We start from the raw sequence: 20,872 nt of genomic DNA on the forward strand, positions 1-20,872 counted from the left end.
GGGCCCTGGGGAGCTAATGTTATTCTTGGAGATGACCCTTGGAAGGTTACATGGTCTTTTCCCAGACCAAACAAGAAGTCAGCCCTGGAGTTGAACTGAGCTGGACACACGGATGAGGACTTCTACTGCAGTACCCTCTCTGCATTCACATAGCACTGAAACTGTATACATTTCTCTAGGACCTTGGCATGCCTGCTATTTTGTTTCAAGCATTAAATTCCTATTATCACTCCACCTCATTCCTTCTGCTCTTCTAGCAGTTCATTCATTCATTCAATTCTATTTATTGAGCACTTACTATGTGCAGAGCACTGTACTAAGGGTTTGGAAAGTACAATTTGGCAACAGATAGAGACAATCCCTACACAACAACGGGCTCACAGTGCTCTTCTGGCTCTTCCGTCTGCTGCTCCTTGCTGCTCTGCATCTCTGGAAGAGATCCTCTCTCTTCACAGGGACTGACAATCACTCTTCAAAACTACGGTTGAATAGCATGAAACCATTCCTTTTTTTTTAAGTTTGGAAGACTACTCTCAACTAGAGTGCTTTTCCTTCATTAATTTTAAAAGCTAGACCTTGTCAATCAATTAAAGAAGCTAATTTTGGGCAGGGAACATGTGTACCAGCTCCGCTGTACTCTGAAAAGCACTTAGTACAGTGCTCTCCATACAGTAAGTGCTCAGTAACTACCACTGATGATGATGAGGATGATGATTAGTGGCATTTGTTTAAACCTCAGGACTCTAGACCTCATTAAGGCCAAGCTGCCAATCTCCGACTTGATTTTCTAGTAAGCTAACAAAATCTTAGTCACCAGGAGTTTCTTGAAGTTATGTACCCTCACTTCTAACACCAGGAGTTGTGGGAGTCGTTTTCCTTTATCAGCTATATTTTGCAGAAGTCAAGCATACTACTGTAGCAGTTTCCTTTAAAAGTCAAATGAGATTCCCAAATGTTCAGTATCTGAATTTTTTGAGTCAATGCCAGTGAATATCACCCAGGGTTATTATAAATGTATATTTTTCTTCATTTAAATCCTTCTCTCTGCTGGCTGTAAAACAACTCTACAGTATATCTAGGCAGTGAGGAGGAAAGGGCATCTAGAAAATTTTAAATCTTCCTTTGAATGACTAAAGTGATGCCCAGGAAGATATGCATAAAATGAGTCTGAATAGCCATAATTCATTTTTTTGACACCAATGTAATGCATTCCTAGTCTCAGAAAGAGTGAAGTCACCATCAATGCCTGGCTTAAAGAAAGTCTTTCTTCCATAGCCAATTTTAATGCATTTCTAATTTTAAAACCTTGCCTTTTAATTTCAGTTTCAAAGGCCTTAATGCAATCTAATAAACCCAAATGTATTCCCCTAAATTGTTGTAAATGCAAATGTATGATTGCCTTACAGTTTCTAAGGCTTTCAGGATACTCTAATGGCTTCAAATTATTTTTTCAAAGTAGCTTCAGGAACAAACGGGAAAGGGACTGAGTCCAACCTGATTAACTAGTAACTACTCCAGGGCTTAGAACAGTGCTTGGAGCATAGTAAGCACTTAACACGTACCATAATAAATCAATAAAATAATAAATAACAAATGCAAAAAATGAAATCTTGCAAGATGATTATGACATTTATCCACCAAACCCCAAAACCCAAATCTAGAAGTGCCAATATCCAAGCTTTCAGGTTTGCTTGACAGTTGGATTTTGAAATTCACTAGAGCGTTATCTATCTGGTTTTAAATTCCATCAAATGTAGTTTTTTTCCTAATGGCCTGGAAAGATAAAGTGAAGATGTTTGGTAAAACTCTAGATAATTCTTGCCAAAGACATATATATTTTCTTGAAACTCCCTGTACGGGTAACCTTGGCACCATGAGCTTGTTGTGGGCAGGGAATGTGTCAATCAGTTTTTATATTGCACTTTCCCAAATGCTTAGTGTGGTGCTTTGCACACAGTAAGGACTTAATAAATATGATTGAATGAATGAATGAATACTTGCCCCATGGTCGGGCATTTGGAAAATTGCCAGTTACTTCTCACATCCTACATTGAATTTGTTGATTTAATTTGATATCTATTCAACATAAACACTTTTCTGCAAAGTAAAAAGCGGAGTTCAACTCTCAAAACCTCTTGAGGAAACTGAAGAATAATAATAATAAAATGGTATTTGTTAAGTGCTTACTGTGTGCCAGGTACTGTTCTAAGCGCTGGGGAAGATACAAACTAATCTGGTTGGACACAGTCCACGTTTCACGTGAGGCTCAGTCTTAATCCCCATTTTACAGATGAGGTAGCCAAGGCAAAGAGAAGCGAACTCACTTGCCCAAAGTCATACAGCAGACAAGTGGCAGAGCTAAGATTAGAACCCAGGTCCTCTGACTCCCAGGCCCGTGTTCTTCCCACTAGGTCCTGTTGCTTTGAGTTCCAAATCTTGGAAGCAGCAGTCATGTTCAGAGGGACCTGGGAAGAGAAAGTGATGATCCGGAGCAAGGGCAAGGTCAGAAATGGCCCTGGAGAAATATCTGAGGTCTGTAATTACTCGGTATACATTGGCAAAATGGTACATAGGATATTAGCACATTAGAATGCCCGACAGAGGAACATATGTGTCATCATGTGTGTCTCTGTATCTGGTAAATTTGTTGTGGGCAGGAAATGTTTCTGTTTATTGTTAATTAATTAATTAATGATGGTATTTGTTAAGCACTTACTATGTGTCAAGCACTGTTCTAAGCGCTGGTTAATCTGGTTGGATACAGTCCCTGTCCCCATGGGGCTCACAGTTTCAATCCTCATTTTACAGATGAGGGAACTGAAGCCCAGAGAAGTGAAGCAACTTGTCCAAAGGTCACACAGCTGACCAGGGGTGGAGCCGGGATTAGAACCCATGATCTTTTTACTCCCAGGCCTTGCTCTATCGACTACACTACACTGCAATCTCCCAGGCACTTATTACGATGCTCTGCACATAGTAAGCACTTAATAAATACAATTGAATAATTGAAAAATTTCAAAAACTGTGGCCACTCAGGCTCAGTGTGGGCAGTTTGCATCAGTTTCTAAGATTCTTGTAGTCTTGTGGAAAGTAGGGTTGCCAAATGGAAAGAGCACTGACCTGGGAGTCAGACGACCTGGGTTCTAATCCCAGCTCCACTATATTCCTCCTGTGTGACCTTGGGCAAGTCACTTAACCTTTTCGCATCTCAGTTCCCTTATCTTCAAGATGGGGATTCAATACCTGTTCTCCCTCCTACGTAGACTGTGAGTCCCAAGAGGAACCTGGTTATCTTGTATCTACCCGAGTACTTAGTAAAGTGCTTGGCACTGTAAGCACTTAACAAATGTTATTCTTACTATTATTGTTACTATTTTACTACAGTGCACAGGAATGGGAGCCAGAAGACTTAGGGCCTAATTTCAGCTCCGCCACTTGCCTGCTGTGGGACCTTGAGCAAAATACTCAACTTTTCTGTGCCTCAATTTCCTCATCTGTAAAATGGGAATAAAATATCTGTGGGACAGCTACTACGTCTGATCTGATGATCTTGTATTGACGCCAGTGTTTAGAACAATGTTGGACACACAGTAAGTGCTTAATAAATGCCACAATTATTTCAGTGTGTCTGTCTGTTTAAAGCCACCATTTTGACCCTCCCAGAAACATGTTTATATTAATGAGGAGATATTTAATAGACGGGCATGGAAGAGAGACTGCCAGTCCACCGTTAAAAGCAGCTTTTAAGCACACTGATGACATTTGATGAGAAAATAATTCATGCTTTAAATTTTACAAGAACTTGATATGTCTCCAGTGAAAGTATCGGGATATTCATATTTAACAGAACATGATGATATCAATATGATAGTGATAGATGGAATGAAAGCAGATGCACTTCTTCCCGTTTCACATTCTTCCCCTAGTTGCTTAGCAACTAAGGATTTCCTTCTTCTCTACACATTATAAATGACCATTTTGGATTCTGGATGGTTTCTAAAGTCAAAATCAGGAATACAGCCAACTAGATATTCAAGGACATGAACCAAGCATTGCCAATAAGAATTTAAGGAGGGTCATTTGTACATTCATTCATTCAATCATATTTATTGAGTGCTTACTGTGTGCAAAGCACTCTACTAAGTGCTTGGCAGAGTACAGTAGAACAATAAACAGACACATTCCCATCTCGCATGGTGCCTGGAGCAGTTACATAAAGTGCTGCTGGTGCTACCCAGGGTGCCAGCTATACCCAGAAGCCCCCCAGAAAGGTTGGTAATAGGGCAGGCAACAACAGAAGAAGAGAAAATAGAAACCACAAGAATATTCTCAGCATTAGTCAGATCTGGTAACCATAGATTGATTGATTGATCGATCATTTGGGAAAAAGCAGCTGGAAGAAAGGCCTATAGAAAGTGGAGTCAATTATTCAAATAAGTAACAAATAAATACCTAAAATTCATTCATTCAATAGTATTTATTTATTAGTGCCCTGTGAGTACATTCCAATGTACAATTTGGCAACAGATAGAGAAAATCCCTGCCCAATAACGGGCTCACAGTCTAAATGGGGGAGACAGACAGCCAAGCAAAACAGAATAAAGCAAAACAACATCATCAAGATAAATAGAATCATAGAGATATACACATCATTAACAAAATAAATAGGGTAATAAATAATATATACAAATATGCACAGTGCTGAGGGGAGGGGAAAGGAAAAGAGCAGAGGGCAGGAGTAGGGGGAATGGGGAGAGGAGGAGGAGCAGAGGGAAAGGAGGGCTCAGCCTGGGAAGGCCTCCTGGAGGAGGTGAGCGCTCAGTAGGGCTTTGATGAGGGGACGAGAGTTAGTTTGGTGGAGGTGAGGAGGGAGGGCATTCCAGGACAGTGGTGGGACATGGGCCAGGAGTTGACAGCGGGATAGGCGTGAATGTGGGACCGTGAGGAGGTGAGTGGCAGAGTGTACAGGGTGGGCAGTAGAAAGAGAGAAGGGAGGTGAAGTAGGAAGGGGCAAGGTGATGGAGAGCCTTGAAGCCAAGAGTGAGGAGTTTTTATTTCATGCGAATGTTGACAGGAAACCACTGGAGGTTTTTGAGGAGGGGAGTGACATGCCCAGAGCCTTTCTGCAGGAAGATGATCTGGGCAGTGGAATGAAGAATAGACTGGAGTGGGGAGAGACAGGAGGAAGGGAGATCAGAGAGAAGGCTGACACAATAATCCAGTTGGGATATTATGAGAGCTTGTACCAGCATGGTACAAAATGATACCTAAAATGATACTAAAGTGTTGAGGTGACTGTAGAGATGGTGGCTCAGTGGAAAGAGCCTGGGCTTCAGAGTCAGAGGTCATGGGTTTGACCCCCAGCTCTGCCACTTGTCAGCTGTGTGACTGTGGGCAAGTCACTTAACTTCTCTGTGCCTCAGTTACCTCATCTGTAAAATGGGGATTAACTGTGAGCCTCATTTGGGACAACCTGATTCCCCTGTATCTCCCCCAGCGCTTAGAACAGTGCTTGGCACATAGTAAGTGCTTAACTAATACCAAAATTATTATTAATAGATTAATCAGGGACTGCTTCACAGAGGAGGTGGCGTTTAGGCATAGATGGAACATGTTCTGCAAAACCAAAGGGAAGGTGGAAAGGCAAGGGCAGTTGGTTGGCAGTAGAAGAATTGGGTATTAGGAAAATTTAGGATATTTTCTAAGAAGGAGCAGAGCCCATGAACCAGAATGTAGTGGAAGAAAAAGTCAATTAAGTATGGAAGAAAAAGCCAATTAAGTATGAGGGAGTCAGATAATACAGTTTTGAAACTCATGGGAAGCAGCATGGCTTAGGGAAAAGAGCACAGGCCTGGGTGTCAGAATCAAATTCTGGCTCCACCATTTGCCTTCTGTGTGACCTTGGGCAAGTCGTTTAACTTCTCTGTAGTGCATTTTCCCTATCTGTAAAATGGGAATTAAATACCCATTTTCTTGCCCCCTTATACTTTGAGCCCTATGAGGGCTAGGGACTGCATCTGACCAGATTACCTTGTATCTACCACAGTGCTTGGCATAAAGTAAATCCTTAACAAATGTCACAATTATTTAATTAATTAATTGATCAATGGTCAGGAGTTTGTATATGCAGGAAGGAGTGAGAACTCATTGAAGGTTTTAAGGAGGAGAGTGATAGGTTCCATTCACAGGAAGAAATGGTGTCAGGGTCCCTATGGGTGTGGGAGAAGATAACATGGGTTCAGCAGGGCAGGGGGAGGCAATGTAGGAACTATGGAATGGAAAGGGTCAGAGGGAAGTGGCTTATAGGTGGCGAGAATTTGTATATGCTCAGAGCCTCTAGGGTTGACTATAGTAGCAATTCATCTTTCAGTTAAAGTAAGCTCATTGTCCTCTCTCAGGATCGCATCTGGTGAGTTTCCAGTACTCTACCAGTCTTGGCTTCAGGAGGGAGAGTTAAGCAGAAGCACAGTCATTCCATTCCTAGCTTGGCCAGTGGCTAGCGAATGGAAGGCAATCCGCTGTACATCAAAACTCACCTGTGCTGTGTAGCAGAGGCATGGAAGAGAGTCGAGGGAGGAGATTGAAGTTTACTGCGTGTAAGAAGGTAATGGTAAACCACTTCCTTATTTTTACCAAGAAAACTCTATGGATCCACTACCAGAACGACTGCAGATGGAAGTGGGGCATCCTGGAGAGATATATCCATGGATTCTCTATGGATCAGACAACTCAGCAGCATCAGACAAGACAAGACAAGCTCACTGTGGGTGGAGAACATGCTTACCAACTATTATAGTGTACTCTCCCAAGTGCTTAGTTCAGTGCACAGCACACAATAAGTATTCAATAAATATGATTGATTGAACTAAGAATGCTCTGAATATCTGGGAAGTGTCTGTCTCCAGTCAACCCCAACGAGGTTACTGGGATAATAATAATAATGATAGAATTCGTAAAATGTTTATTATGTGTCAAGTACTGTACTAAGTACTAGGGTGGTTTCAAGCAAATTTGGTTGGACACAGCCTCTGCCCTACATGGGGCTCCAGTCTCAATCCCCATTTTACAGATGAGGTAACTGAGGCACAGAGAAGAGAAGTGACTTGCCCAAAGTCACACAGTAGATGAGGTTGAGCCAGAATTGGAACCCAGGACCTTCTGACTCCCAGGCCCATGCCCTCCAAGCGACCATAACAGAGGATGAGTTGCTTGGTGATGTGGCCTTCGCATGAAGCAAAAACTCTTCACTCTTGGCTTCAGAGCTCTTCATCACCTTGCCCCCACCCACCTCACCTCTCTTCTTCCTTTCTAAGACCCACCCCATATATTCTGCTCCTCTGCCGCTAACCTCCTCACTGTGCCTTGTTCTCGCCTGTCCCACCGTCAACCCCTGGCCCAAGTCCTATCTCTGGCATGGAATGCCCTCCCTCCTCATATCCTCCAAACTAGCTCTGTTCCCCTCTTCTAAGCCCTATTTGAGAACTCACGTCCTCCAGGAGGCCTTCCCAGACTGAGCCCACCCCCCCTTTCCTCTGCTCCTCCTCCCCTCCACATCACCCCTATTCAATCTGTTGCTGAATTGTACTTTTCAAGTGAAATATTTCACTGATGTTTCCCCACTTCAGAATCCCTGGTTTAGGAATGTAAATAGATATAAGCCCTTTTGAAATGCTATCAATTCTTCCTATTTTTTAAATTTGGTAGAGTTAGAGGTATGTAGCCACAAACTAACTGGACTAACTGGTGTTAAAAATGAATAATCCCATTAAATGTTTTCATTCATTCTTTGAAATAATTATTGAATGAAATTATCTGTTCAATTATATTTCTCTTTTGCATATCACTATTTTTCTGGTTATTTAGTCTGGCAGGGCTTATATCAGAACTGACATATAAAAGGAGTGAATTCAATGTTTTGCTTGAAATAATAAATTACATCTCAATAAAAAGCATGTTCTTGCATAGAAAGCACCCATATTGAAAGCTTTATTTACAAAAAACAACCACATGATTAGTTAACTTTATATAATCCAAGTATCTGAAAGCCAAATTAATTACTAAAATGCCCAACAGGGGTTCCTGCTAGACCACTAGAATAGAACAGTGATGAGCAATTAGAGGAGCTTTTAGGGCTTGCGTTAATGTTCCTAGGAAACATCACATACAAATTCTTGCCAGGACTGCAAATGTTACCATCTCCTTGGTGCAAACTGGTACAACCTAATGAACAAAAACTCCTCACTCTTGGCTTCAAAGCTCTCCATCACCTTGCCCCCCTCCTACCTCACCTCTCTTCTCTCTTTCTACTGCCCTCCCCCTACACTCCACTCCTCTGCCGCTCACCTCCTCACGGTCCCCCGTTCGCACCTGTCCCGCTGTCGACCCCTGGCCCACATCCTACCACTGTCCTGGAATGCCCTCCCTCCTCACCTCCACCAAACTAACTCTCTTCCCCTCTTCAAAGCCCTACTGAGAGCTTACCTCCTCCAGGAGGCCTTCCCAGGCTGAGCCCCCCCCTTTCCCTCTGCTCCTCCTCCTCCTCTCCCCATTCCCCTACTCCCGCCCTCTGCTTTTCCCTTTCCCCTCCCCTCAGCACTGTGCATATTTGTATATATTATTTATTACCCTATTTATTTTGTTAATGATGTGTATATCTCTATGATTCTATTTGTCTTGATGATGTTGTTTTGTTTTGTTTTGTTTTGCTTCACTGTCTGTCTCCCCGGTTTAGACTGTGAGCCCGTTATTGGGCAGGGATTGTCTCTATCTGTTGCCGAATTGTATATTCCAAGCACTTAGTACAGTGCTCTGCACAGAGTAAGTGCTCAATAAATACTACTGAATGAATGAAAGAATCCCTCCCTGTGAGCCCCAAATGGAACAGATACTGTGCCTGTTCTGATTATCTTTGCTCAGGTTTGGCCCATCCACTCTTCCCTACATCCCTCCCCAGCCTTCTCATCTCAACCTCCAAAGGAGATAATAAATAATAATTGTGATATTAGTTAAGTGCTTACCATGTGCCATGGCAGGTATAGGATAATCAGATCATACACAATCTCTGACTCACAGTCTAAGGGAGAGGGAGAATATGTATTGAATCCCCATTTAACAGTTGAGGAAACTGAAGGAGAGAGAACTGAAGTAACTAGCCTAAGGTCAGGCATCAGGCAAGTGGTGAGGCACAGATTAGAACTCAGATCTCCTGATTCCCAGTTCTTTGCCCTATCCATTAGACCACATGCTTTCTTCAACAGTCTTAAGTGGTGCTGGCTGCTGATGCAGACACAACCCTAACTATGGAAGAGGACAGAGGAATATTTCTGTTTTGAATTATTAGATGATGCATTTTTTGGAAGATGGAGGTAGAGAAGACTTGTAACATCTTCTCCAAGAGGGCTTCCCCAATTACACCATTCCCCAATCACACTCACTCTCCCTACTGCATCATCTAGTCCTTGGCACATAGTAAGCACTTAACAAATACCATATTATTATTCTTATTATCTATGCACTTCAATCCGAGACCTTTGGACACTTGATATTCATCCCACCCCCTGCCCCACAGCACTTTAAATAATTATAATAATAATTATGATTTTTTTAAGCATTTACTATGTGCCAAGCACTGCTCTAAGTGCCGGGGTAGATACAAGGTAATCAGGTTGTCCCACATGGGGCTCACAGTCTTAATCCCCATTTTACAGATGAGGTAAATGAGGCATAGTGAAGTTAAGTGGCTTGCCCAAAGTCACACAGCAGACAAGTGGCAGAGCCGGGATTAGAACTCATGATCTCTGACCCCCAAACTAGTGCTCTTTCCAGTAAGCCACACTGTTCATAGAGAAGCTGCATGGTTTAGTGGACAAAGCTTGGGAGTCAGAAGGTCATGGGTCCTAATCCTGGCTCCTCCACTTGTCTGCTGTGTGACCTTGGGCAAGTCACTTAACTTCTCTGAACCTCAGTTACCTCATCTGTAAAATGGAGATTAAGACGGTGAACCCTATGTGGGACAGGGAGTGTATCCACTCTGATTAACATTGCTTGGCATATAGTAAGTGCTTAACAAGCACCATAATTATTATATTGTTAAATTATGTATTATAAATTACTTATTCATATTAATGTAAATCTCTCCTTCTAGACTTTAAGCTCATTATGGGCAGAGAAAGTGTCTGTTAATTATATTGTATTGTACTCTCCCAAGCACTTAGTACCATGCTCTGCACATAGTAAGTGCTCAGTAAATATAACTGATTGATCGAATTGCAATCTAGTTAGATGAGGCAGAAGAGATACTATGAGAAAATGTGAAAGTACAGCTTTATAGTAGTAGTAATAGTATTCATTCATTCTTTCAATTGTATTTATTGAGGGCTTTCTTTGTGCAGAGCATTGTACTAAGTGCTTGGGAAAGTTCACTACAAAAATAAACAGAAACATCCCCAGCCCACAACGAGTTTACAGTCTAGAGGAGGGGAGACAGATATTAATATAAATAAATACATTACAGATATGTACAGAAGTACTGTAGGGCTGGGCAGGGGGAAGAACAAAGGGAGTAAGTCAGGATGAGCAGAAGAGACTGGGAACAGAGGAAAGAGAGGCTTAGTCTGGTAAGGCCTCTTGGAGGAAATGTGCCTTCAATATGGCTTTGAAGGAGGGGAGAGTAATTGTTGGATTTGAGGAGGGAGGGTTTTCCAGGCCAGAGGCGTGACATGCATGAGGGGGTGGAGGCGAGATGGATGAGACAGAGGCACAGTGAGAAGGTTAGCATTAGAGGACCAAAGTGTGCGGACTGGGTTGTAGTCGGCAGTAGTGAAGTGAAGCAGGAGGGGGCAAAGTGACTGAGTGTTTTAAAGCCAATGGCGAGGAGTTTTTGTTTGATGCGGAGGCGGATGGGCAACGACTGGAGTTTCTTGAGGAGTGGGGAAACATGGTCTGAACGTTTTTGTAGAAAAATGAATAAGGCATCAGAGTGAAGTATGGACTGGAGTGGGGAGAGACAAGAGGCTGGGTGGTCAGCAAGGAGGCTGATGCAGTAATCCAGGCAGGATAGGATGAGTGACTGTATTAGCATGGTAGCAGTTTGGATGTAAAGGTCAGATTTTAGAGTCGTTGTGAAGGTGGGACTGACTGGATTTAGTGATGGATTGAATATGTGGGTTGAATGAGAGAGAGGACTAAAGGATAATGCCAAGGTTATGGGATTGTGAGACAGGTAGTGCCATCTACAGTGATGGGAAAGTCAGGAGGAGGACAGGGTTTAAGTGGGAAGATAAGGAGCTCTATTTTGGACATGTTAAGCTTTAGGTGATGGGAGGACATCCAAGTAGAGATGTCCTGCATTTCAAGAGAAAATGCGAGACTGGAGAGGCAAAGAGAGATCAGGGCTGGAGATGTAGATTTGTGTGTCATCCACATAGAGTTGGTAGTTAAAGCCATGGACCGAATAAGTTGTCCAAGGGAGTGGATGTATGGAGAAAAGAAGGGGACCCAGAACTGAATCTTGATCCCCACAGTTAGGGGGTGGGAGGCAGATTTGGAGCCCACAAAATAGACTGAGAATGAACATCCAGAAAGATAAGAGGAGAATCAGGAGGGGACAGAGTCAGTGAAGCCAAGGTTGGATAATGTTTCCAGGAGGAGGGGTTGGTACGCAGTGTCGAAGGCAGCTGAGAGGTCGAGGAGCATTTAGATGGAGTAGAGGCCGTTAGATTTGGCAAGACGGAGGTCATGGGTGACCTTTGAGAGGGCCGTTTCTGTGGAGTGAAGGGGATGGAAGCCAGATTGGAGGGAGTCAAGGAAAGAACTGGAGAAGAGAAATGTGAGACAGTGGGTGTAGACAACTCACTCTAGCAGTTTGAAGAGAAATGGTAGGAGGGAGATGCGGCAATATCTGGAGGGAATCGTGGGGTCAAGGGAGGGTCATGATCATACAGATAAATGTCTCTGAACACACACCCGGGGACATGCATTTTTATCAGATATATTTGAGTGCATGAACAGCATCAGGGTGAAATAAATAGGACTTTATGCACTAGTAGAGACATAAAACAGATCAAGACGCCATCAACCCATCTGGTTGGTGATTAGTAAATCAGTGTAATAAATTTAGCCATCAAATGGTGGTGCTCAATGAAGACTTTCATGGTTGCTAAGCGAAAGGGCAAACAGCAAGAAGAATTCAAGAGTAATACGGAGTAAACACAGTAGCAAAGCAAAGAGGAGATAATAAGCAGTGCGATCATGGGAAAGAGTTAGGTATGGCATTCATATATGGTCCTAAATATGTCTATTAAGAGTTTATAGAAGACAGGTGGTAGATAACCACTCAGTGAACCTAATAATTGCTTTTCTGAGGTGCCCTTCAGAAGTTTACAGTTTTCCATATTTTCCGCGGGTTTAGAATATTTAAGTTTACAAGCTTTTTAAAAAATTAGACCTTGACCACATTGTGGAAAAATTTGCTTAAGCAGACAAGGAAAAATTTGCCATGTCCAAAATTTGAGAAGGTCTTTGTGAATCCTTAAAATAGGATTGAATTTGGGTGGCTGAGATAGTTGGCAGAAGTCCTCTTTATTTTGACTAAAGTTCTGCAATATTTGACTTTATGGCTTGAATTTAATATACCATGGATATGATAGCAGTGTTGTGCTTACAAGTTAAATTTGTTTCCAAAATTGTACACCAAATATTGGACAAATTATTTCAAATTTTCTCAGGGCTTTGTTGACCCTGATAACCTATGATCTGTTGTATAAAAGTCACTGGTTTAATCTATTTTTTTTAGTGAGGCATAAATTGAGTCTTGTTCACAATATACTATTCAAAATAAATTTTAAAATTGCTAGTATATTTTATTCATGATAAACTCGTAATAATTGGTAGGCAACATTCAAAATACTACCTGCATCTTCAATGAGCCAACCCACAGACCCCAGGGCATCTTAAGGTGAGAAAAAGGAAATCTTGTTTTCTGCATGCTCCTACATGCTCCATATAGCGAAAAATCATAAAACAAATTAGTCTGATACTGGTATTAGCAATATCAGACTTCTTAGCCAGTAAATGTTAGGGAGAACTGTTTCCAATTTTGTTAGTATTTTTTTTTTTGTGGTGTTTGTTAAGTGCTTGCTATGTGCCAGGACACTGTTCTGAGTGCTGCGGTAAAGAGGCCAGATTCAATCCCTGTAATAATAATGTTGGTATTTGTATTTGTTAAGCGCTTACTATGTGCAGAGCACTGTTCTAAGCGCTGGGGTAGACACAGGGAAATCAGGTTGTCCCACATGGGGCTCACAGTCTTCATCCCCATTTTACAGATGAGGGAACTGAGGCACAGAGAAGTTAAGTGACTTGCCCACAGTCACACAGCTGACAAGTGGCAGAGCCGGGATTCGAACTCATGACCTCTGACTCCAAAGCCCGTGCTCTTTCCACTGAGCCACGCTGCTGTATGAAATGGGATTCTCAATCAAGTAGGAGGGACACCAGGTATTAAATCTCTATGTTGGAATTGAGGAGATTGAAGCACGGAGAATAGTAATAATAATAATTTTTATATAATTTTATCTAATTGTTATTATTATGGTACTTAAGCGCTTATTATGTGGCCAGCACTGTACAAAGCACTGGGATAGAGATGAGATAATCAGACTGGATATTGATGCTGTCCCTCTAAGTAGGAGGGAGGACAGGTATTTATTCTTTGAGCAAACAGGCCCAGAGAAGTTAAGGACTGGCTCAAAGTCACACAGCAGGGAAAAGGCAGAACCAGGCAGAGACAGAACCTAGGTCCTCTGACTCCCAGATCCATACTCTTTCCACTAACAATCAATCAATCAACTGTATGCAATGAGAGCTTACTGTGTGCAGAGCAGTGTACTAAGGGCTTGGGAGAGTATAATATAATAGAGCTGGTAGATACAAATAAATCTGTGACTCCTGCCCACAACGACCTTAGTGTTAGAGGGGGAGACAGACATTAATATAAATACATAAATTATGAATATGTACATAAGTTCTGTGGGGCTGAGGAAAGGGTGAATAAAGGGTGCAAATCCAAGTTCAAGGGTGATGGAGAAGGGAGTGGGAGCAGGGGACTTGAGGGCTTAATAAGGGAAGGCCTCTTGGAGGAGATGTGCTTTAAATAAGGGTTTGAAGGAGGGAAGAGTGTTCCAGGCCATAGGCAAGATAATAATAATAATAATGTTGGTATTTGTTAAGCGCTTACTATGTGCAGAGCACTGTTCTAAGTTCTGGGGTAGATACAGGGTAATCAGGTTGTCCCACAAGAGGCTCACAGTTAATCGCCATTTTACAGATGACGTAACTGAGGCACAGAGAAGCTAAGTGACTAGCCCACAGTCACACAGCTGCCAAGTGGCAGAGCCGGAATTCGAACCCATGACCTCTGACTCCCAAGCCTGGGCTCTTTCCACTGAGCCATGTTGCAGACAGGAGGTTGGTGCTGTGACAGACAAGATGGAGGTACAGTGAGTAAGTTAGCATTAGAGGAGTGAAGTGTGCAAGCTGGACTGTAGTAGACTGTAAGCTTGTAATGGGCAGGGATTGTGTAATAATTCTAATTCTGTAATAATGCATCAATAAGCATGGTGCAGTGGATGGACCACGGGCCTGGGGGTCAGAAGGTCATGGGTTCTAATCCCAGATCCACCACTTGTTTGCTGTGTGCGCTTGGTAAGTCAGTTCACTTCTCTTTGCCTCATCTGTAAAATGGGGATCGAGACTGTGAGCCCCACGTGGGACAGGGACTGTGTCCAACCTGATCTGCTTGTAGCCATCTTAGTGCTTAGGACTGTACCTGGAACATAATAAGTACTTAACAAATAGCACAATTATTATTATTAATCAACCAATCGATCAGTGGCATTTATTGAGTGCTGACTATGTGCACAGCACTGTTCTAAGTGCTTTGGAGAGTACACTACCAGAGAAGTCACCCCCATATTTCCTGGATCCACTGGAGTTCTGTTCTGCGAGGTTGAAGGTGACTCAGGGCTACTAGAACTGAATCAGAGGTTCCTTTATCTTCCCTCTTCCCAATCTGTAGGGGGTTTCAATTCGCAGAGAAGGAGCAACAAAAGACTGGGATTGCTCCGAACATGCATAAAATGCCTTGAATGTGAGAGCAGAATGTCTGAGCAAAGGGCCCCAAGATGCTTTTACTCGCAGTGAGAAGAAGCATGGCTGAGTGGATGGAGTACAAAGCCGGGAGTCAGAAGAGCTTGGCCACTTGTTTGCTGTGTGAACTTGGGCAAGTCACTTAGCTTCTCTGTGCCTCAGTTACCTCATCTGTAAAATGGGGATTAAGACTGTGAGCCTCATGTGGGACTAAATCCAACCTGATTATCTTGCATCTAACCTAGTGCTTAAAACAGTGGTTGGCACATAGTAAGTGCTTAATAAATACTATAAAAAAAGAGGCATGCCTGTCTGACCTCTGCCCTCCTGATGAGTCTGATTACTGCTATGCCTACGTCCATTCCTGTAGAGGAGCAGAGTGGCTGAGTGGAAAGAGTCCAGGCTTGAGAGCCAGAGATCATGGGTTCGAATCCAGGCTCTGCCACATGTTAGCTGTGTGACTGTGGGCAAGTCACTTAACTTCTCTGTGCCTCAATTACCTCATCTGTAAAATGGGGATTAACTGTGAGCCTCATGTGGGACAACCTGATGACCATGTATCTCCCCCAGTGCTTAGAACAGTGCTCTGCACATAGTAAGTGTTTAAGAAAACCAACATTATTATTAGAGGTTCTGGAGTAGGCAAGCCACTCACTTCAACTCAGCTTTAATGGACTACCCACATAGGGAAGATGGAGAATTACAGACTACTGAAGAAATTGCAATCTAATTAGATGAGGAATTCATTTCATTGCTCCTTATGTGTCAGTCTCCAGTCCTCCCACTACCTTCTATATTCATAGACTGAGACCCTTCCAGGGACAGGGTCCGTGTAATTCCCACCTGTATACTCTTTTGCAGTGCTTGGTACAGGGCTCTGCACAAAATGAGTGCTTAATAAATACTATTATGACTCAAGACAGTAAGCTTACTGTGGTTAGAACACATGTTTATGAAATCTGTTGTATTGTACTCTCCCAAGTGCTTTGTACAGCGCTCTGCACACAGTAAGCACTCAATCAATACTGTAGATTGATTGATTATTCATTCATTCATCCAATCTTATTTATTGAGCCCTTAATGTGTGCAGAGCAGTGTACTAAGCACTTGGAAAGTACAATTTGGCAACAATTACTACGACTACAATTACAACAGATTACTACAATCCTTGACTCCTCTCTGTCATTCAACTCATATATCCAATCCATCATCAAATCCTGTCAGTCCCACCTTCACAACATCGCTAAAATCCTCCCTTTCGTCTCCATCCAAAATGCCACCTCGTTAGTACAATCCTTCATCCTATCCCGCCTAGATTACTGCATCAACCTCCCTTCTGACCTCCCAACCTCCTTCCTCTCTCCACTCCAGTCTATACTTCACTCCTCTGCCCGGATTATCTTTCTACAGATATGTTCTGGGCAAGTCATCCCCCTCCTCAAAAATCTCCAGAGGTCACCTATCAACCTCCATATCAAACAAAAACTCCTCACTATTGACTTCAAAGCTCTCCATCTCCTTCTACAACCCAGCCTGCACACTCCCCTCCTAGGGTGCTAGCCTTCTCACTGGGCCTTGTTCTTGCCTGTCCAGCCACCAACCCATGGCCCATGTCCTGCTTCTGGCCTGGAATGCCCTCCCTCCTCAAATCTACCACACCATCACTCTCCTGCCCTACAAAGCCTTATTGAAGGCACGTCTCCTCCAAGAGGCCTTCCCTGACTAAGCCCCATTTTTCCTCGTCTTCCACTCCCTTCTGCATCACCCTGATTTGCTCCCTTTGCTTCTTCCCCTCCTCCCAGCCCCACTGCACTTGTGTACATATCTGTCATTTTATTCATTTGTACTGTTGTCTTTCTCCCCCTGGCTAGACTGTAAGCTCATTTTGGGCAGGGAATGTCACTATTTATTATTGTATTGTAATAATGATGATAATATGGTATTTGTTAAATTAATTAATTAATTAATTAATTAATAATGGTATTTGTTAAGTGCTTATTGTGTGCAAAGCACTGTTCTAATTTGTGGAGCGCTATGTGCCAAGCACTAGGGGTAAATATAAGGTCATCACGTTGTCCCACCTGGGGCTCACAGTCTTAATCCCCATTTTATAGATGAGGCAACTGAAGCACAGAGAAGTGAAGTGACTTGGCCAAAGTCACACAGCTGACAAGTGGAGGAGGCGGAATTAGAAACCACGATCTCCGACTTCCAAGCCCGTGCTCTATCCACAAAGCCACACTACTCTCCCAAGCACTTAGTAGAGTGCTCTGCACAGACTCAGTGCTCAATAAATACGAATGAATGAAATTAAAGAATAAATCCTGATGAGTGCTGGTAAAAATAGGAGTAATTTCATTTGGGGGGAGGGGAGAGTGGGAGTAAAAATATTTTATTGCCTCGGTAAATAGGAGCCCCCGTGTAAGGTTAAGTTTTTTAAAAAAATATTTGGGGGCAACTTTGCAATGAAGTGGAGGATCAGCCCTCTCAAAGGAGAAGAGGAATGTGAAGTTCTGCGTTGCAGTCTTGGGGTGACGGCTCGGAGGGTCCGCTCGGCTGGCCCGGGCCCGGTCGGGGGCAGGGAAGCACCCAAGGGCAGCGTGGCACAGTGGAAAGAGCCCGAGCTTGGGAGTCAGAGGTCATGGGTTCTAATCCAGACTCCGCCTCTTGTCAGCTGTGTGACTTTGGGCAAGTCACTCAACTTCTCTGTGCCTCAGTTCCCTCATCTGGAAAATGGGAATTAAGACTGTGAGCCTCACGTGGGACAACCTGATTACCCTGTATTTACCCCAGCGCTTAAAACAGTGCTGTGCACATAGTAAGCGCTTACAAATACTAACATTATTACTATTATTATAAGGGAAGCAGCGTGGCTCAGTGGAAAAAGCCCGGGCTTGGGAGTCAGAGGTCATGGGTTCCAATTCCAACTCCGCCGCTTGTCAGCTATATGACCTTGGGCAAGTCACTTCACTTCTCTGCGCCTCAGTGACCTCATCTGGAAAATGGGGATGAAGACTGTGAGCCTTGGATCGCCCCCAGCGCTTAGAACGGAGCTTCGCACATAGTAAGCGCTTAACAAATGCCATCATTGTCATTATTATAAGGGGGTGGGGGTCGGGGGGAGCAGGGGCCGAGGATGGGGGCTGGGGGTCGGGGGTCGGGGTCCGAGAATAATAACAATAATAATGTTGGTATTTTTTAAACGCTTATTATGTGCAGAGCACTGTTCTGAGCGCTGGGGGAGATACAGGGTCATCAGGTTGTCCCTCGTGAGGTTCACAGTTCATCCTCATTTTACAGATGAGGTAACTGAGGTCCAGAGAAGTGAAGTGACTCGCCCACTGTCACCCAGCTGACAAGGGGCAGAGCCGGGATTCGCACCCATGACCTCTGACTCCCAAGCTCGTGCTCTTTCGGCGGGCCCTGGGTCCGGGAGCCGAGGATAATAATAATAATAATAATAATAATAATGATGTTGGTATTTGTTAAGAGCTTACTAGGTGCAAAACACTGTCCTAAGCGCTGGGGGAGATACAGGGTCATCAGGTTGTCCCACGTGAGGCTCACGGTTAATCCCCATTTCACAGAGGAGGTCACTGAGGCCCAGAGAAGTGACTTGCCAGTCACCCAGCTGACAGAGGGCGGGGATTCGAACCCGTGACCTCTGACTCCCAAGCCCGGGCTCTTTCCACTGAGCCACGCTGCCCTTGGGAGGGAGGGACAAGGGGGCACCCGGGGTCTGGGCGAGGAGGGCAGTGAGGAGGTGCGGGGCGGTGCGGGGGCTGTGCGGGGGGCTGTGCCCACCCAGGCCGGGGAAGGACGGCCCTCGGCCAGACCCACCCCTGCCGCGCCTCCGGCCTGTCCCGGACACTCATCTAAGGCCGCGGGGTCCCCCCCCACCCGGGCCGGTCAGCTCTGGGCCCGGGGGTCCCGTCCCGACCGGTGAGGTCAGATCGCGGGGGTCCGGTCGGGTCAGGTCTGGTCCCGGGGGTCCGGTCCGGGTCGGTCCTAGGGGTCCGGTCAGGTCTAGTCCCGGGGGTCCGGTCAAGTCAGATCCCGGGGGTCCGGTCAGGTCTGGTCCTGGGGGTCCGACCAGGCCCGGTCGTGGGGGTCCGGTCAAGTCAGATCCCGGGAGTCCGGTCAGGTCTGGTCCTGGTGGTCCGGCCAGGCCCGGTCCTGGGGGTACGTTCAGGTCTGGTCCTGGTATTCCGGTCAGGCCCGGTCCCGGGAGTCCGGTCAGCTCTGGTCCCTTAAGTCCGATCAGGCCCGGTCCCGGAGGTCCGACCAGGCCCGGTCCTGGGGGTCCGGTCAGGTCTGGTCCCGGGGGTCCGGTCAGGTCAGATCCCGGGAGTCCGGTCAGGTCTGGTCCTGGGGGTCCGACCAGGCCCGGTCCTGGGGGTCCGGTCAGGTCAGATCCCGGGGGTCCGGTCAGGTCCTGGGGGTCCGGCCCGGTCACTGAGGTCCGACCAGGCCCGGTCCTGGGGGTCCGGTCAGGTCTGGTCCCGGTGGTCCGGCCCGATCCCGGTGGTCCGGTCAAGTCAGATCCCAGGGGTCCGGTCAGGTCTGGTCCTGGTGGTCCGGCCCGGCCCAGTCCGGAGGTCCGACCAGGCCCGGTCTTGGGGGTTCGGTCTGGTCTGGTCCTGGTGGTCCGACCAGGCCCGGTCCTGGGGGTCCGGTCAAGTCAGATCCCGGGGGTCCGGTCAGGTCTGGTCCTGGGGGTCCGGCCAGGCCCGGTCCTGGGGGTACGTTCAGGTCTGGTCCTGGTGTTCCGGTCAGGCCCGGTCCCGGGAGTCCGGTCAGCTCTGGTCCCTTAAGTCCGATCAGGCCCGGTCCCGGAGGTCCGACCAGGCCCGATCCAGTCCGTTTAGGTCTCAGGTCTGGTCCCGAGTGTCCGGTCCAGTCCGGCCCGGTCCTGGGGGTCCGCTCAAGTCAGATCCCGGGGGTCCGGTCAGGTCTGGTCCTGGTGGTCCGGCCCGGTCCCGGAGGTCCGGCCAGGCCCGGTCCTGGGGGTACGGTCAGGTCTGGTCCCTGAGGTCCCATCAGGCCCGGTCCAGTCCGGTTAGGTCTCAGGTCAGGTCCCGGGGGTCCGGTCCAGTCCGGCCCGGTCCTGGTGGTCCGGTCAGGTCTGGTCCCGGGGGTCCGGTCAGGTCTGGTCCTGGTGGTCTGGCCCGGCCGGGTCCCGGAGGTCCGACCAGGCCCGGCCCAGCCCGGTTAGGTCTCAGGTCCGGTCCCGGGGGTCCGGTCCAGTCCGGTTAGGTCTCAGGTCCGGTCCCGGGGGTCCGGTCCAGTCCGGTTAGGTCTCAGGTCAGGTCCCGGGGGTCCGGACAGGTCCGGTCCTGGTGGTCCAGTCAGGTCCGGTCCCGGGGGTCCGGTCCAGTCCGGTTAGGTCCATGTCAGGTCCCGGGGGTCCGGACAGGTCCGGTCCTGGTGCTCCAGTCAGGTCCGGTCCCGGGGGTCCGGTCCAGTCCGGTTAGGTCTCAGGTCAGGTCCCGGGGGTCCGGACAGGTCCGGTCCTGGTGGTCCAGTCAGGTCCGGTCCCGGGGGTCCGGTCCAGTCCGGTTAGGTCTCAGGTCAGGTCCTGGTGGTCCAGTCAGGTCCGGTCCCGGGGGTCCGGTCCAGTCCGGTTAGGTCTCAGGTCAGGTCCCGGGGGTCCGGACAGGTCCGGTCCTGGTGCTCCAGTCAGGCCCGGTCCCGGGGATCGGGACAGGTCAGGTCCCGGGGGTCC

At 46.2% G+C, this 20,872-nt stretch overlaps 1 non-coding gene across 1 annotated transcript; it reads left to right on the plus strand.

Annotated features, from left to right (window-relative positions):
- Positions 1-6,388: 6,388 nt before the first annotated feature.
- LOC114809343 lies at positions 6,389-6,526 on the plus strand. Its single transcript, XR_003757130.1, has one exon. It is a non-coding gene; the product is annotated as a small nucleolar RNA SNORA7 (small nucleolar RNA).
- The last annotated feature ends 14,346 nt before the right edge of the window (positions 6,527-20,872 follow it).

The sequence above is a fragment of the Ornithorhynchus anatinus genome, chromosome 2, assembly GCF_004115215.2.
Source record: "Ornithorhynchus anatinus isolate Pmale09 chromosome 2, mOrnAna1.pri.v4, whole genome shotgun sequence".
NCBI lineage: Eukaryota > Metazoa > Chordata > Mammalia > Monotremata > Ornithorhynchidae > Ornithorhynchus > Ornithorhynchus anatinus.